This window comes from Rhinatrema bivittatum, chromosome 1 (genome assembly GCF_901001135.1).
Source record: "Rhinatrema bivittatum chromosome 1, aRhiBiv1.1, whole genome shotgun sequence".
Lineage (NCBI taxonomy): Eukaryota > Metazoa > Chordata > Amphibia > Gymnophiona > Rhinatrematidae > Rhinatrema > Rhinatrema bivittatum.
Window position 1 is genome coordinate 681439687 of NC_042615.1, and position 19433 is coordinate 681459119.

General features: G+C 43.0%; 1 protein-coding gene across 2 annotated transcripts in view; it reads right to left on the reverse strand.

The window, feature by feature from the left end:
- CCDC125 (coiled-coil domain containing 125) overlaps positions 1-19433 on the reverse strand; it is a 69461-nt gene that overhangs the window by 49393 nt on the left and 635 nt on the right. The gene's annotated exons all lie outside the window — the stretch shown is intronic.

Consider the following 19433-nt stretch of genomic DNA (forward strand, 5'->3'; position numbering starts at 1 on the left):
TGTTGGGCAAGCATCATTGTGAGATGTGAAGGCCATCATACCACCCATGCATGTCAGCCAAACTTCTGCTTAAACACGTATGGTCACTTATAATCATCGGTCCAAAGTTGTGAGTATACTCAAATTTTAGAAATTTTTTAGAACTTTTCTTATGCAATTAAAACAGTTTGGGCCTGGTTTTCAAAAGCATTTACTCGAATAAAACTGAATTTTACTCAAGTAAATCCACTTTATGCAAGTGGGCTTTTGAAAATCGGTACGATAGTAGTTACATTTATGTGTGTAACTTCTTCGAAAATTACCCTTTACATTCAAGGTTACTTCCCTTCAAGCATTCCCTTCAGGGCTCACCATTCTTGATACTGGAAAATCCAAGGACAAACACCTGACAAAATACTATGTTTCGAGGTTCTGCGTCAGGGGTCTCCACAAGATTTGATGGTACTTTTTCAGCTTGTTAATGCTACGATGAGACATTTGGCAGATTTCGGATGAACTTCAAATGCCTTCCCATTTCAAAGAACTGTACCTATATCAGACTCCATTTGATCCAAATATTAAGAAAAAGTGGAAATCCATGAAAAATGCACAGCTACCTACTCCCCACCTATAAGTCTCTGACCTAGTATGGGTCCCCACTGCCTGGCATGGACCATGCCCCTCTTTTCTTTCTCTACCATTGCAGTTGCTGTTGCCTCACACATGCACAACACACCAACATCAGTCATTTTCACACCAGCCTGTCTAACAGCCAATTAAGAACATAAGAAAGACCAAGGGTCCATCAAGCCCAGAATCCTGTTTCCAACAGTGGCCAATCCAAGTCACATGTACTTGGCAAGTACCCAAACATTAGATAGATCACAAGCTACTACTATTGCTTATTAATTATTGTAATAGTTTATGGATTTAACCTCTAGGAACTTATCCAAACCTTTTTTAAACCCAGTAACACTAACTGTTGAATCCACATCCCCTGGCAAAGAATTCCAGAGTTTAACTATGCGCTGAGTGAAAAAGAATTTTCTTCAATTTGTTTTAAATGAGCTACTTGCTAACTCCATGGAGTGCCCCCTGGTCCTTCTATTATCAGAGAGTAAATAACCAATTTACATTAACACTACATTCCTTTCCCTTCATTTGCACATAGTATTAAGTTTGAAAAATAATGTTGCAGATGTAAAAAGATGAGCATTAGAACTGTGTGCTGAAATTCAATGCTATTTTAAACAAGTGGTATGCTAAGGCATCAAGAGTTTAAAAAAATGTGCACAAACCGGATTATGTGCACAAGGAAAAGGCTTGGCACATAAATCATTTTATGCACAGAAAACATGGTTTATCTGCACATATGTTTTCTGTGCTGCTAACTCATGTTGTGCTCGAGTGTACTTTGGATTTAGGTGCAGAAAGTATGTTTTGTACCCAAACCATTTATCCAGGGCAATAGGAAGAGCCTTAACATTGTATAAGCAGAGTAGCTTACCTGTAACAGGTGTTCTCACAGGACAGCAGGATGTTAGTCCTCACATATGGGTGACATCATCAGGATGGAGCCCAATCACGGAACACTTTTGTCAAAAAGTTTCTAGAACTTTGACTGGCACCTACTGGGCATGCCCAGCATAGCACCAACCCTGCATCCAGCAGGGGTCCCCCTTCAATCTCGTATTATAGCAAACAGTACATGCGAAAAATAAAATAAGAAAACGTAAACGAACCCAACTCCGTGGGGTGGCGGGTGGGTTTCTTGAGGACTAACATCCTGCTGTCCTGTGAGAACACCTGTTACAGGTAAGCAATTCCACTTTCTCACAGGACAAGCAGGATGGTAGTCTTCACATATGGGTGAGTACCGAGCTGAGGATGCCTGAGCATTGCACCAAATGCACCCAAAGAAGTACAACGGGCACAACAAGGGAGGCATTCTGGTTAGGAGGGCATCCTGAACCCTGACTGGGTCAGTGGAAAGCTGTTGGGTAATTAAACTGAAAACAAGTTACGTAGAACAGTCTAGCCAAAGATGGAATCCTGTCTGCCAGCCTTACCTAAGCAATAATGGGCTGCGAATGTATGAAGAGAACTCTAGGTCGCAGCCTTACAAATGTCAGCAAGTGGCACTGAACAAAGGTGTGCTACTGACGTCGCCATGGCCCTGATAGAGTGTGCTTTCACACGGTCTTGTAACAGAATGCCTGCTTGCTCGTAGCAAAAAGAAATGCAGTCCGCCAACCAGGAGGAGAGGGTTTGCTTTCCCACAGGATTTCCAAGTTTGAAGGCATCAAAAGAAAAGAACAATTTAGTGGACTTCCTGTGGCTGACGTGCGGTCTAGATAGAAAGCTAGGGCTCGCTTACAATCTAAGGAATACAAAGCCTGTTCTCCTGGGTTTGTATGGGGCCTGGGAAAAAAGGTAGGCAGGATAATAGATTGGTTAATATAAAATTCCGACACTACCTTCGGTAAAACTTTAGGGTGACACTACCCTGTCATGCAGAATTTTAGTGTAAGGCGGGTAGGTAACTAACGCCTGCAGCTCACTAACTCTGCGAGCGGACATGATCGCAAGAAGAAAAACTACCTTCCAGGTAGGATAGCGTAGATCACAGGAGTGGAGAGGCTCAACGGAGGTTTCATGAGCTGTCCCTAAACCACATTAAGGTCCCAAGCAGGGGCAGGAGGGTGCAGTGGAGGTTTTAAATGGAGCAAGCCTCTCATGAAACGTGATACTAAGGGTTGTGTTGAGATGGAGACAGCTCCTAAACCCTTATGGTACGCAGACACTGCACTAACATGCACCCTGATAGAGGAAGTTTTTAGGCCTAACTCTGACAGGTACCAGAGATAGTCTAGGAACCTCGCAGTGGAACACGTGAAGGGGGTCTATGGACATGGAAGTGCACCAGACCGTAAACCTCTTCCATTTAGAGCGATAAGACCTTCTCATTGAAGGCTTTCGTGAAGCCACCAGGACTCGGGATACAGACTCTGAAAGGTTAAAAGGTTGGAGTATTAACCTTTTAACATCCAAGCCATCAGAGACAGAGCCTGGAGATTGGGGTGATGCAAGTACCCTTCGTTCTGAGTTATTAGATGGGGATCCTTCATAAGAACATAAGAAATTGCCATGCTGGGTCAGACCAAGGGTCCATCAAGCCCAGCATCCTGTTTCCAACAGAGGCCAAAACCAGGCCACAAGAACCTGGCAATTACCCAAACACTAAGAAGATCCCATGTTACTGATGCAATTAATAGCAGTGGCTATTCCCTAAGTAAAATTGATTAATAGCCATTAATGGACTTCTCCTCCAAGAACTTATCCAAACCTTTTTTGAACCCAGCTACACTAACTACATCCTCTTGCAACAAATTCCAGAGCTTTATTGTGCGTTGAGTGAAAAAGAATTTTCTCCGATTAGTCTTAAATGTGCTACTTGCTAACTTCATGGAATGCCCCCTAGTCCTTCTATTATTCGAAAGTGAAAATAACCGAGTCACATCTACTCGTTCAAGATCTCTCATGATCTTAAAGACCTCTATCATATCCCCCCTCAGCCGTCTCTTCTCCAAGCTGAACAGCCCTAATCTCTTCAGCCTTTCCTCATAGGGAAGCTGTTCCATCCCCTTTATCATTTTGGTTGCCCTTCTCTGTACCTTCTCCATCGCAACTATATCTTTTTTGAGATGCGGCGACCAGAATTGTACACAGTATTCAAGGTGTGGTCTCACATCCCAGAGGAATGTGCCGGTGTACTGAAAGGTCCTGGAGGATTGGAAACAACACCTGGCGTGGCCAGCGGGGAGCTATCAGGATCATTAATCCCTTGTCCTGCCGGAGCTTCACAAGAGTCTTTGAAATGAGAGGAAGTGGAGGGTATGCGTAAAGGAGAGCACTGGCCCAGGAGACGGCGAAGGCATCTCTTGATTGCGAGTGGTGAGTGCAAAAGAGAGCAGAAGTTGTCTACTTTGTGGTTGTGGACCGACGCAAAGAGGTCTATGGAAGGGTAACCCCAGCGTTGGAATATCGTTTCCGCTATCGTGGGGTTGAGAGACTACTCGTGCGGATGGAAAGTGCGACTCAGCTTGTCCGCCAAAAGATTGTCCACTCACGGCAAGTAGGTTGCTTTGAGGTACATCGAGTGGGAAAGGACCCACGCCCATGTCTGTGCAGCTTCCTGACACAGGAAGTAGGAGCCCGCTCCCCCTTGTTTGTTGATGTACCACATCGCAACCTGATTGTCGGTTTGAATCAGGATGGCTTTGTTTGATAGGCAATCCTGAAAAGCCTTGAGGGCATATCTGATCGCCCGTAGCTCCAGGAAATTTATCTGGTGTTTGGCTTCCTCTGGAGACCAGGTTCCCTGAGTCTGCAGGTCGCCTACATGTGCACCCCACCCGAGGTTGGATGTATCTCTTAAGGTAATTTGAGGATCTGGAGCCTGAAATGGAAGGGCAATGTAAAAATCAGGGATTAACTAGTTGACAATTAAACCAAAAAATCACTAGTTATTGTAATTTGTTGATTAAATCCACAAATTGAAGTTGTGTAATGAGATTAAAATGATACTTTTTGTTATATAATTAAAATCACTATCATATTTAATATACTTTGTGATGACCAATGTGACAAAATCTTTTCTTATTAAAAAATCTTTTAAATTTTTTAAATAAGGTTTTTATAAAGCAGAAGATAAGACCTTAGCACCGGCATGAATTTCTGGTAATGAACAGAAACTTGATGCACCGGTCGGTACAATCACTGGTCTGTTATCTTCTTCTTTTTATTTGTGCTTTTTTTTTTTTCTAAAATGATTTTTTAAAGTGCTGAAACGTGCAATAAAACTACCGTATTTTTCGCTCCATAAGACACACCTGACCATAAGACGCACCTAGGATTCAGAGGGGGAAAATTAAAAAAAAAAAAATTGTGCTAAACCGGCTCTGTGTCTGGGCGTCTTATGGAGCAAATTAGGGGAGTGCATAGCTTTTTTTTTTCTCCCCATTTTGTTTTCGGGTCTGGGGAGGGCCATTTCGGTCCACTCCCCAGATCAGAAAACGTTTCTTTCTCTGGGAACCCCTCCCCCCCAAAAAAAAACACCCCATCCCAACCCTTTAAATTAACAACCCCCACCCTCCTGACCCCCCCAAGACCTGCCAAACGTCCCTGGTGGTCCAGCGGGGTCCAGGAGCGGTGCGGGAACGATCTCCTGGGCGTGGGCCGTCGGCTGCCAGTAATCAAAATGGCACCAACGGCCCTTTGCCCTCACTATGTCACTGGGACCGACCGCTGCTATTGGTCGGTCTCAGTGACATAGTGAGGGCAAAGGGCCGTCGGCGCCATTTTGTTTACTGGCAGCCGATGGCCAAAGCCCAGGAGATCGTTCCCGGACCGCTCCTGGACCCCCGCTGGACCACCAGGAACGTTTGGCAGGTCTTGGGGGGGTCAGGAGGGTGGGGGGTTGCAGTAAATTAAGTCAGCAGGTCTTGGGGGGAGTCAGGAGGGGGGAGGTTGTTAGATTCTTTTTATATATTCGCTCCATAAGATGCACATACATTTTCCCCCCACTTTTGGGGGAAAAAAAGTGCATCTTATGGAGCGAAAAATACGGTATTTGTTGAATGCACTACAACTTCAAGGTATTGGACTTGAACTTCAAACCACTGGGGTTTTGAGTAATCGAATTTGAAGTTAAACTGTAGCAGTCTATATTAGTGCCGCCCAACTGAGTAATCACAAAGTGAGCAAAATTTCTTAATTATAACTCTCCAAGGGGGAGTAAAGAAAATTAAGAAATTTTACTCGCTTTGTGATTACTCAGTCGGGCGGCACTAATATAGACTGCTATAGTTTGAATAGGTATAGACTATTTCCTTAGGAGCATCAAGAAACTGGAGTACCTCCAGCATCTTGTGCCTAGAGTCCTCTTCTGTCTGAAGTTGGAAAGGAATAGTTTCAGACATTTCCTTGATGAAATTAATAAAAAACAAAACCTCTGGTGGAGAATGTCATCTTTCATCCGGGGGAGAGGGCTCTGATGGTAGATCATCTGTATCCTGGGACGTATCATCTGTCCAAGGATCATAGGGTTGATCTCCAGCACTTAGCAGGTCTCCAGCAGGGAGTAAAGGTGCTAATCCTGAGGGATCAGGCCTAGGCATCAGTGGCATCGGAGGTAGCAGAGAGGGCATCGATTGAGGCACAGATGGGTCCGGTGACATCGATGGATGAGTCGGTGGTAAAATCCCAGACTGTGGAATGGGTATCGGTGATTCCTCATCATCCGATGATAATGGAATCGGTGTAGAAGACACTGGAGGTACTGGTGCTCTTGGTTCCATCGATTGCAGGGCACCGATCAACGCATCCAGTCTTCCCAGTAGCGGTGAGAGGGCTTCAGGAATCAGATCAGTGACTGGCTCGGGGACCGGTACCGGCGTCGATGGAGGCTGGAAGCCCTGAAGTAAGAACATAAGAAAATGCCATACTGGGTCAGACCAAGGGTCCATCAAGCCCAGCATCCTGTTTCCAACAGTGGCCAATCCAGGCCATAGGAACCTGGCAAGTACCCAAAAACTAAGTCTATTCCATGTTACCATTGCTAATGGCAGTGGCTATTCTCTAAGTGAACTTAATAGCAGGTAATGGACTTCTCCTCCAAGAACTTATCCAATCCTTTTTTAAACACAGCCTCTTGGATCATCCAATCCAATTCCTCACGGAAGACTGGGGCGTGGAACCCCAGCTCCGGAGTAGGAGGCAGCATTGGCGTAGTCGGATGGTCCACCGGTGAAGGTGGAATCATGGATTCCTGCACCACTGAAGGTGGGGGAACACCTCGGTGACCCGGTCACAGAAGAGGATGGGACCTTTTCTGTATAGGGTTTCTCTGTCGGTGGCTCTGTCAAGGCTGATGCCAATGACTTGCCTGGATTGTCAGACTGAGCCTTCCGATGGCGGTGTCGACGCTTTTCACGATGATCCCCTCGGTCGTTTTCTTGAGGAGGCAAGGAGGGAATCGACACCTTTGGAATTTTCGATGCCGGTCGAGCAGCAGCGGTGTCCCGGTGCTGGCGAGAAGTCAATGGTACCGGCTCAGATGACGTCAAAGCTATCGATGGAGTCGGGGTTTTTGCCTGAAAGAGAGACTCCATTTTCCCTAAACGAGCCTTACGACCCTTCGGTGTCATTTGGGCACATTTGGTGCAAGTAAGGACATCATGGTCGGACCCCAGACACATAACACAGACCCCCTGTGGGTCAGTGATGGACATTGTTCGAGTACAGTCGGGGCACCACCGAAAACCTGACGCCATGACTCAGACAAAAATTTAGCTGTGGTGTGGTTGATGGCCGGTAGGCCCCGAAGGGAAAACTTGACGGCAATCAACCACAATTAGGGTAAAGCCTTACCTTTCAACTGCTATCGATAGGGGGACCCCTATGGTGTAAAATATTTTGAAAATTTTGAAAGAAGTTCCGTGAGGAAAATTCCTGTCAGGAATCTCTAGAGAGCTCCTTAACCCACGTGGCTACTGCTGCGCGGAAAAAAAAAGACTGAAGGGGGACCCCTGCTGGTTGCAGGGTTAGTGCTATGCTGGGCATGCCCCGTAGGTGCCAGTCAAAGTTCTAGAAACTTTGACAAAAGTGTTCTGTGATTGGGCTCCATCCTGATGATGTCACCCATACGTGAGGACTACCATCCTGCTTGTCCCATGAGAATGTAACAAATACTTCAGTTTACTTATTAGTAGACAAATTGGTTAACTAGAACTCTTTCATTCTAAAAACTAATAAGATAGGAATATTTTTTCTATGTATCCCCTCTGAAGCAGTATCCACAAGCTACACAAGTTAAAATGAAGATTCTGTAATTTTCAGGCCAAAACTACAGAATGATGAACCCAGAGTTGTTCATAAGGGGTTGCTGTGAGGCATGGAGAGGCAGAACTGCACTTGCTTGGGGGTGGAGAGAAGCCCTGCCAGGAAGAGACTGGTGTGAGAAAGGACAGCAACCTAAAGACTCATTCATGGAAGCCATAGGGTATTTGATCTAGTCCCAGATAAAATAAACTGGCATCATGCATTGTACCAGAGGTGTTTTCCTGATTTTTTGTTTACAGAATCGCTGTATTAGTCCATATATTTTTTTTTATTTATATTCTGCCTTTCGTGACTGATCAGCTACTTCAGAGCAGATTACATTCAGGTACTGTAGATATTTCCCTATCCATAGAGGACATACAATCTAAGGGGTCTATTTACTAAGCTGCAGTATGGGAAAAATACCACTGGATTCATTAACAGTAACAAATACTGCAGGTTCGCGAATCTCATAGTATTTCCCCTGCTGGCTGTAAAATACCACCAGAAATATCACAGCCAAGCAACGCCCCACACAATGGTGGTGCCACATCCTGGGGCCACCATTTTTTGCCTCCCAGACCAAGTGTTAAAATTCATGAGGGTCTGAGGAAACCCCTCCCCTGCAGCAGCAAAAGATTCCAAATGTTAAAAAAGGCATGTTTTTAGCCCTAATTCCAACTCCCCAAGCCCTTCTTCCTGGTTAGTCCAAAAATATCAAGCCTCACCCCCTGGATCCTCTCTCTCCCCTGGACCACTTACTTTTAATTCCTGGTGGTAGTGTCTGAAACACCTCCTAGACCTGACAGTGCGGTGGCACCATTTTCCAAAATGGCCCAGAGCACCTCTTTACCCATCACATGACCAGGGCAAATGCATGTCAGAGGCTGGTCGGCACCATTTTGGAAATGGCGCCAAAACACCAGCAGGCCTAGGGGGTACTCTGGACACCGCCACTAGAGCATCAGGGATTAAGGGTAAGTGATTCAGAATACGGAGGCTTAATTTTTTTTGAACCAGAAGCAGAGAAGCTTGGGAGGAGGGATGCTGAGATTGAGGCTACAAACAAGCCACATGTTTTTAATTTGGAAACTTGCTGCCACAAGAGGCAACAGAGAGAAGTGGGAGAGGGTTCATTAAACCCATCCATGGAGGGGAGGGGGAGGGAGACAGACTTTATGGACTGCATGACCCATTTTAGGCCTGCTTCCGGGAATCATTAGCTATATCAAGGTTATAGCTAACTTTCAATCAAATAACATGGCAGTAAAGCCTCAACCCAGCCTAGCAAATGACTCCCTCAGTTTGTACGTGAGCCAACCGATGGTGAAGTGCCTTGTCCATGATTGCAAGGACAGCAGTGGGATTTGAACCCTGGCTCCATGGCTCGCAGCCTGCGGCTCTAATCGCTAGGTTACTCCGCACTTGAATGCACAGAATTAAAGGATAACAAATCATAACTGCATAGCTGCAACTGGAGCTCTCCGTGGACAGAAGCACAAAACAGCCACATATGCTGAGTGACGTCACCAAGAGCACCAAGTTCGGACCAATTACGTCTTCTATAGCGCCGAAAACTCTAGAAAACTTTGGAGAATGTGCAGAGGGTATACTGCACCATTACCGCTAAAAGTTACCTCAGGAAGTGTTTAGCGGAAACAAACTTAATCATCTAAAATATCAACCAATAGGAGGAGCAAGAGAATATGTGGCTCTTTTGTGCTTCTGTCCATGGAGAACTCCAGTCACAGAACTATGATTTCTCCATGGAGATGCACACAAAACAGTCCCAGGTGCTGGGACTGATAAGCTCAGTAAAATAAAACAGATCTCTGAGAAAGAAAAAAAAACATTCTGCTTATTTTCTTCTTCCTCCACCCCCCTCTTTTTTTTATTTTTATACTGAAGAATAGGAGAGATATTTAAATTATTGAATACAAACTTTGAAATGTGTGTATGCTACTGCCAGGAGTCTAAGACGTAAGATGGGAGAATTAGAATGTATAGCATGAATGAGGACTGACTTAATTGGCATCTCAGAGACATGGTGGAAAGAGGATAACCAATGGGACAGTGCTATATCAGGGTACAAATTATATCACAGAGACAGATAGGAGTACCCGGGAGGAGGTGTGGCGCTTTATGTCCGGGATGGCATAGAGTCCAACAGGATAAACATACTGCATGAGACTAAATGCAAAATTGAATCTTTATGGGTAGAAATCCCTTGTGTGTTGGGGAAGACTATTGTGATAGGAGTACACTACCGTCCACCTGGTCAAGATGGTGAGATGGACAGTGAAATGCTAAGAGAAATTAGGGAAGCTAACCAAATTGGTAGTGCAGTAATAATGGGAGACTTCAATTACCCCAATATTGACTGGGTAAATGTATCATCGGGACACGCTAGAGAGATAACGTTCCTGGATGGAATAAATGATAGCAATTGGTTCAGGAACAGACAAGAGAGGGGGCAATTTTAGATCTAATTCTCAGTGGAGCACAGGACTTGGTGAGAGAGGTAACAGTGGTGGGGCCGCTTGACAATAGTGATCATAATTTGATCAAATTTGAATTAATGACTGGAAGAGGAACAGTATGCAAATCCACGGCTCTCGTGCTAAACTTTCAAAAGGGAAACTTTGATAAAATGAGAAATGTTAGAAAAAAACTGAAAGGAGCAGCTACAAAAGTAAAAAAATGTGCAAGAGGCGTGGTCATTGTTAAAAAATACCATTCTAGAAGCACAGTCCAGATGTATTCCACACATTAAGAAAGGTGGAAAGAAGGCAAAACGATTACCGGCATGGTTAAAAGGGGAGGTGAAAGAAGCTATTTTAGCCAAAAGATCTTCATTCAAAAATTTGAAGAAGGATCCAACAGAAGAAAATTGGATAATGCATAAACATTGGCAAGTAAATATAAGACATTGATAAGACAGGCTAAGAGAGAATTTGAAAAGAAGATGGCCGTAGAGGCAAAAACTCACAGTAAAAATTTTTTAAATATATCCGAAGCAGAAAGCCTGTGAGGGAATCAGTTGGACCGTTAGATGATCGAGGGGTTAAAGGGGCACTTAGAGAAGATAAGGCCATCGCGGAAAGATTAAATGATTTCTTTGCTTCGGTGTTTACTGAAGAGGATGTTGAGGAGGTATCCGTACTGGAGAAGGTTTTCATGGGTAATGATTCAGATGGACTGAATCAAATCACAGTGAACCTAGAAGATGTGGTAGACCTGATTGACAAACTGAAGAGTAGTAAATAACCTGGACCGGATGGTATACACCCCAGAGTTCTGAAGGAACTAAAAAATGAAATTTCAGACCTATTAGTAAAAATTTGTAACCTATCATTAAAATCATCCATTGTACCTGAAGACTGGAGGATAGCAAATGTAACCCCAATATTTAAAAAGGGCTCCAGGGGCGATCCGGGAAACTACAGACCAGTTAGCCTGACTTCAGTGCCAGGAAAAATAGTGGAAAGTGTTCTAAACATCAAAATCACAGAACATATAGAAAGACATGGTTTAATGGAACACAGTCAACATGGCTTTACTTAACCAAGGCAAGTCTTGCCTCACAAATCTGCTCCAGTTTTTTGAAAGCGTTAATAAACATGTGGATAAAGGTGAAGCGGTAGATGTAGTATACTTGGATTTTCAGAAGGCATTTGACAAAGTTCCTCATGAGAAGCTTCTAGGAAAAGTAAAAAGTCATGGGATAGGTGGCGATGTCCTTTCGTGGACTGCAAACTGGCTAAAAGACAGGAAACAGAGAGTAGGATTAAATGGACAATTTTCTCAGTGGAAGGGAGTGGGCAGTGGAGTGCCTCAGGGATCTGTATCGGGACCCTTACTTCTCAATATATTTATAAATGATCTGGAAAGAAATACGACGAGTGAGGTAATCAAATTTGCAGATGATACAAAATTGTTCAGAGTAGTTAAATCACAAGCAGTTTGTGATAAATTGCAGGAAGACCTTGTGAGACTGGAAAATTGGACATCAAAATGGCAGATGAAATTTAATGTGGATAAGTGCAACGTGATGCATATAGGGAAAAATAACCCATGCTATAGTTACACAATGTTAGGTTCCATATTAGGTGCTACAACCCAAGAAAGAGATCTAGGCGTCATAATGGATAACACATTGACATCTTCGGTTCAGAGTGCTGCGGCAGTCAAAAAAGCAAACAGAATGTTGGGAATTATTAGAAAGGGAATGGTGAATAAAACAGAAAATGTCATAATGCCTCTGTATCGCTCCATGGTGAGACCGCACCTTGAATACTGTGTACAATTCTGGTTGCCGCATCTCAAAAAAGATATAATTGCGATGGAGAAGGTACAGAGAAGGGCTACCAAAATGATAAGGGGAATGGAACAGCTTCCCTATGAGGAAAGACTAAAGAGGTTAGGCCTTTTCAGCTTGGAGAAGAGACGGCTGAGGGGGGATATGATAGAGTTGTTTAAAATCATGAGAGGTCTAGAACGGGTAGATGTGAATCGGTTATTTACTCTTTCAGATAATAGAAAGACTAGGGGACACTCCATGAAGTTAGCATGGGGCACATTTAAAACTAATTGGAGAAAGTTCTTTTTCACTCAACACACAATTAAACTCTGGAATTTGTTGCCAGAGGATGTGGTTAGTGCAGTTAGTATAGCTGGGTTTAAAAAAGGATTGGATACGTTCTTGGAGGAGAAATCCATTACCTGCTATTAATTAAGATGACTTAGTTTTTGGGTACTTGCCAGGTTCTTATGGCCTGGATTGGCCACTGTTGGAAACAGGATGCTGGGCTTGATGGACCCTTGGTCTGACCCAGTATGGCATGTTCTTATGAAGGTCCCAATATTTCGTTGGAATCCCATTGAAACAAAATACAATGTTTTAAGAATGTGTGAATAGAGGTCCAAGTGGCGGCTCTGCAAATTAAAAATGCTAAAGATGTCGCTTTTGCTCTTAATGCATGAGCAATTACAAGAGATTTTAAAAGTTTAGAATCCTCATGGTAACAAAAAGTTATACATCTAGTAATCCAATGAAATAAAGGCTTGGATTTCCCTTTTCCCATCACTCTATGGCATAAGGGAATTCCTTCTCAACTTAATTAAGGGCCTCTCACTTTCCTGACCTGGTATAACAAAAGGCAAGAGATTCGTGCTCTTCTCAGTGTTAGAGGCAAGGAGCACTAAAAATGGTGCTGCCAGTGCCAAGGAGAATGCCTTTAACAATGTGACAGCACAATTGTTTTCTAGGACTTCCAAAGTTTGAGTACGAATTCCTTCCACCATAATTCCATGGACTATAAACATGGCAGCAAGTTACAAAAGAAAAATATTATTTTACCATACATCTTGCCAGCCACTACAATGGCTTCAGGACCCACTACCCAGGCCTTTGCATAAGCCTTCGTGGAGTCTACTTGTCAGTCAAGCACCCAACCCCCATATTTCTAGCTTAAGCTAAGGTACATCCCAAATGACATGGGGTCCTGCCTCTCACCACCCCCCCCCCCCCCCCCCACCCACTGAATCCCCTGGAAGGCCACTCTTCACCATACTAGGAGGAGGAATAACCTAGTGGGGTGGGGTGTTGCACACACATGTGCTCTATCACCCACACACAGATCCCCAGGCAGGCACCCATTCATTCTCTCACACACATGGCAGACTCTGAGCCCCTTTACTCCTCCACTGCCGCATGCCGATCTATTGTCCCTCCAGAAACTCACTCTGCTGCTCCTCCTCTCTGCAGGCCGCGTGGTATAAAACATTCACGGGTGATTTAGCTTCTGCATACTGATCTAGTCTATTGCAAGATCAGCACGAAGAAAGTGCTGCCCTCACGAGCTTTTAATACCAAGGGCTGCAGTTCACCCAGCAGGGCAGAAGCACAGCTTCTGCCCCGCTGGGTGAACTGAAGAGAAAGGCCTCTCCTCGTCTTCCCAACCGGTGGGATGAGGTCCACTGGCTTTCTCTGTACTAAAGACTTTTCTGAATCCAGACTGTTTTGGATGAAAGACTAACCTTTTGTTAAGACAGTTGAATAACAGACCAAAAACAATCTCACAGTAATACTAGGGCCAGCTCCTCCCTTACCCTCAGGTCCAACTGGAGCCTGCTCCTCATTGCCTATCTCTTGTCCCCGACTGGGCTTTCTGCAGAAGGAAGGAGTAGGATTGATAAACACCAGGAAATCTTTATTGAGCACAGAACAGAATAACAGCCCGACTCAGGCCGAGTTTCGCTCATAGAGCTGCTTCAGGGGCTAGCAAAATAAAACAATTGCGAAGACATGTAAATACATAGAAATACAAATAAAAACATATACACCATACATAAATAAATTATATAAAATAATATTAGAGACAAACTAAAAACAGACGTGCCTCATTATGCCATAATTTTTAGATTTTTAAAATTTTAGCATTTTAGACATATTATGTGCTCCCATTTTAAACATGCCTAAAAAATGTGCAGACTATCTAACCCATCGGTGCTATATATCAAAAATAGGTGCTACAGAAAATTTTTTACCTATGTGTTCAATTGTAGATAAAAAATCTCCAAGTATCTGGTGAGCTTTGTCAGTGTGCTGAAAGACCAGACATAATTACCATAGGCACATTCAACTAGTATGAAAATAAAGTAACAAGTCATTTCAACAAATAATTTGTCGTTTAAGAGAAACACTAACTAATCTGGTAAGAAAAATTGTTGTCAGCACTATTTAAACACAGTTGAGGATGAGTATCTTCAAAGAAAAAATATTCAAAAACTGTATGAACGTATACCTCAACTGATGGCTCAGTCAGACAACAGAAAATACATCATTGCATTCTAATCTATGTACCAAATATAACAATATATATGGCCTGGATTGGCCACTGAAAACCTGGCTGTTCGCAGAAGCCTACCGTTGAAGGAACTTCTTCAACCATCACTGACTCTCACCCTTCCACCCCTCCCTAACCACTCCCCCCTCTTCATTTCCCTCCCCCCCCCCCCCCCACTCACCTCACCCCTCTCCTTCTCCCACTGGACTTACCATGTTAATAATCGCCTAGGATAAATCTCTGTTTATGTATCTTTAACATATAGTTTTTTGTTGATTATATTTATCACTCTCCAGTTGTTTTAGTTTAAAATCTGTCCTGTCTTCCATCTCCCATGTTTTATGCTCCCTGTTTAATGTAACTTTACTTTCTACCTAGATGTTAATTGGTTTCCCCTCAGTTGCATTGTAAACCGGTACGATAAGACCTGGTCTTGAGCATCGGTATAGTAAAAGAAATTAATTAAATAAATAAATAAATATAAAAAATATTTTGACTCCAAACTATGTAACCGTACCACATTGACTGATGACTCATTCGGAGAGCGTCCTGCTCTATGAATATTAAATGAGGTAATATTAAAAATGAAAATAAAAATAAAAACAAAAATAGCTTAAGCATGTTATATTTTGTACATAGATTAGAATGCAATGATGTATTTTCTGTTGTCTAACTGAGCCATCAGTTGAGGTGGTACGTTCATACAGTTTTTGAATATTTTTTCATTGAAGATACTCGTTCTCAACTGTGTTTAAATAGTGCTGACAACAATTTTTCTTACCAGATTAGTTAGTGTTTCTCTTAAATGAAAAATTGTTATTTGTTGAAATGATTTGTTACTTTGTTTTTATACTAGTTGAATGTGCCTATGGTAATTATGTCTGGTCTTTCAGCACACTGACAAAGCTCACCAGATACTTGGAGATTTTTTATCTACAATTGAACACATAGGTAAAAAATTTTCTGTAGCACCTATTTTTGATATATAGCACCAATGGGTTAGATAGTCTGCACATTTTTTAGGCATGTTTAAAATGGGAGCACATAATATGTCTAAAATGCTAAAATTTTAAAAATTTTAAAAATCTAAAAATTATGGCATAATGAGGCACGTCTGTTTTTAGTTTGTCTAATATTACTTTTTTTTTTAATTTATGTATGGTGTATATGTTTTTACATGTTTTTATTTGTATTTCTATGTATTTACATGTCTTCGCAACTGTTTTATTTTGCTAGCCCCTGAAGCAGCTCTATGAGCGAAACTCGGCCTGAGTCGGGCTGTTATTCTGTTCTGTGCTCAATAAAGATTTCCTGGTGTTTATCGATCCTACTTATTCTTTGGTTGCTACTGCAATATTGGATCAATTTCCGATCTGTTTCTTTGGACCTTCCCTTTTGCAGAAGGAAGGTGCAGGCAAAGGAGAATAGGCGGAAAGTGCCCTCCTTAAAAGAAGACAAAATCTTTGATTTTTATGAAGAGCAAGCTAACAGGCTGATGCAATAAGACACACACACAAAAAAGCATCCGCATCCACATCCCTTGCGCATCTTATGCAATATTTAAATGAGAAAAAGTGAAGTGGTGTACAAAAAGGGCATGCTAAGGAGAAATGTGCGTTTCTGATGCTCAAAGGTTTATTGCATCATCCACACAAATGTCTAAATTGTGTGTTCCTAACAAAAGTGCATTTACATTAAATTACAAAAACCTGCAATCCATGTTGTTTACCAATAAGAAAGTAATCGCACACAATTTTTTTAAAGGTATCTTTAGCTAATTAATCACGTTCTACTCAATTACTCCCTCTATACATTTTTTTTTTAATTTTTTTCTTTTAACCCCAAGTAACTAACTATTTAAAACAGTAACAGCAGCAGAAAAAGACCAAATGGTCCATCCAGCCTGCCCAGCAAGTAGTAACTGCTGCTCTATTCTGGTTACCCCCAAGCCTTATGTTAAAGGTAGTAATATTTACAATCAAACATGCTGCTTGAACATGTTTTGATCTTTCCTACCCTACAAGGGTCACATTTATCACAACACAGAGGACCACAATTTTTATATTTCTCATGAACTCCACCTCTGGCATAAAAAAAAAATGTGCGTTGGGCACCCAGCCTTTGGATGCATGTTACTGCATCGGGCAGTGAAAGAAACAGACAAATCCTTCTTGGAAGGAAAGAAAATGAACCCAAGTTTAGTGAAACAGTATAAGTTTTTTTTTGTTTTATTCACAGACTTGCAAGTACGGGTGTCATACAGAAGTAGGCAGCCCCCATGGGCTCAAGCAGTACATTTTATACACTTTTTCTTGCTTATGCAAACCCTTTTTCCCTCGCTTTTCCCCCTTGTGTATGTGCAAATTCCCTTGCCCAATAAGATACTGTTCATGATGCCTTTGTCTACGTGCAATTTCTAAAATACGGTTTTCTATGCAAAAGTCCTTGCTAAAGCCAGGTATGGGGAGGGATACAGTCTTATCTCTGCTTGCCTCCTTCCAACTGCTAAAGAAACAACATTCCTCACTCTCTGACAATCCGTTGTTCACATGCTCCCTCCTCTGTCTGTACTATATGTGCTACTCTAAGCAGATTGTGGTTTCTAATTTGTTCTTATGCATTATTATTGCCAAGTAAGGAAGCAGGGGGTTGCTGGGTTTCTCTTGTAAGTTGCTTGCACGCAGCTACGCCGTTTTCTAATGTTATCTATTTTATAAGATACAAATAAAATAAAATTTAAAAAAAAGCTGATACAGCTCTATCCCTGTGTTAACCACTGACAGGCCGAGTGCACTGTTTAGCCGCGCATTTTCAACTCGCGTCTATTACCCCTTATGCTGTAAGGGGTAATAGCGCCTTGAAAACGCGCGGCCAAACTTGCAAAAACTAAAAGCGCTCATCACATGCAAACACATGTTGATGAGCCTGTCAGTCGCCCAGGATACTGGCCGCACATTTTACTCTCAGAAATTAACACCTGCCCAAAGACAGGCGTTAACCATAGGCAGCACCAGGAAAGTGTACAGAAAAGCAGAAAAAACTGCTTTTCTGTACACCCTCCGACTTAATATTATATCGATATTAAGTCAGAGGCCCCAAAAATTAAAAAATGTAAAAGTTCAAGAAAAAAAAAATCTGCCTGCCGGATTCGAAAACGGACCCTCAATTTTGCGAGCGTTTGTTTTCTGAACCCGTAGCCGTCAGTGGGTTCCAAAACAGATGCCGGTAAAATTAAGCGTCAGTTGTCAGACCCACTGACAGCCGCTGCTTCCGCTAATAAGGAGGCGCTAGGGACTCACTAGTGTCCCTAGTGCCTCCTTATTAGCACGGGCCCTAATTTAAATACAAAATTGCACGCCCAGGAGAGGTGACTGGGTGCACGTTGGGAGAGTGAGTGCTCAACACAGAGCGCCGGCTCTCCCGCACTTTTTAACCAATCGGCCTGTTAGAAGGCAATAGTGGTGAGCCTTTGCTCACAGGCAGCAATACCCGACTTCATTTACAGGAAACGTAAATGTGATGGGCACTATCAGATACACTTTTGTTAGGTCATGTGTTTTAGACACGCAAATCTCGTTGTTGCATTGGTCACTATTGTGTGCCCAACGGCGAGTAAACCTGAGCACACCTTATTGCATCTTTCTGTCAAGGAACAGCAAGGTGAACAACAAAACAAAATACAAAGTTAGAGCACCAAAAGAGCAAAGCAGGAAAAAAAAATGTGTGCTGACCTCCTACTGCTCCTGATAAGCAGGCCGATTCAGTAAAGTCCACGGGAGAGTTTGGCGCGCGCACCGGCCACTTGCCGGTGCGCACGATTCAGTATTTAAATTAGGCCCGGCAGTAAAAACGGGCAAAAGGAGGCGCTAGGGACACTAGCGCATCCCTAGCTCCTCCTTTTTGACAGGAGCGGTGTCTGTCAGTGGGTTTGACAGCTGACGCTGGTTCTCGAGCCCGCTGACAGCAACGGACTCGGAAACTGGACACCGGCAAAATTGAGCGTCCGGTTTTCGACCCGACAGCCACCGGCCGACTTCCAATTTTTGTTTTCTTTTTTTTTTTAACTTTTTTTTTACTCTTCGGGACCTCCAACTTAATATCGACATGATATTAAGTCAGAGGGTGCACAGAAAAGCAGTTTTTACTGCTTTTCTGTGCACTTTCCCGGTGCCGGAAGAAGGTAGGTGCTAATTTCTGAAAGTAAAATGTGGGGCTTGGCTGCACATTTTACTTTCTGAATAGCGCGTGAATACCTAATAGGGCCATCAACATGCATTTGCATGTTGAGGGCGCTATTAGGTTCGGCGGGTTGGACATGCGTTTTCCACCCCTTACTGAATAAGGGATAAGGGAAAACGCGCGTCCAAGGACAGGTTAACAGTGCGCTCTGTCGGAGCACACTGTACTGTATCGGCCTGAAGGTGATTAAGGCTCACAGCCCTCAAATGTTTCTTGGCTACTGATGCTGGTGTTGGTAAGGCCCACCAGGAGTTTTGGGAGGCTTTAAACAGAAAAATATGTAAATATAAAAACTCTACAAATCAAGGCCGAGCGCATAAGCTAAAAAAGGGAGGAATAAATACGAAGCAAGTCTCTCTCTGAAGCTCCGCGGAGAGGGAAGGAAAAATGAAACAGATGCTGATAAAGGGGCTCTGCGGAAGCAGACTCCGAGACACTTCTGTCATTGCTTTGAGAGAGGGCCTTAATGCAGGAAATAAAGTAAAT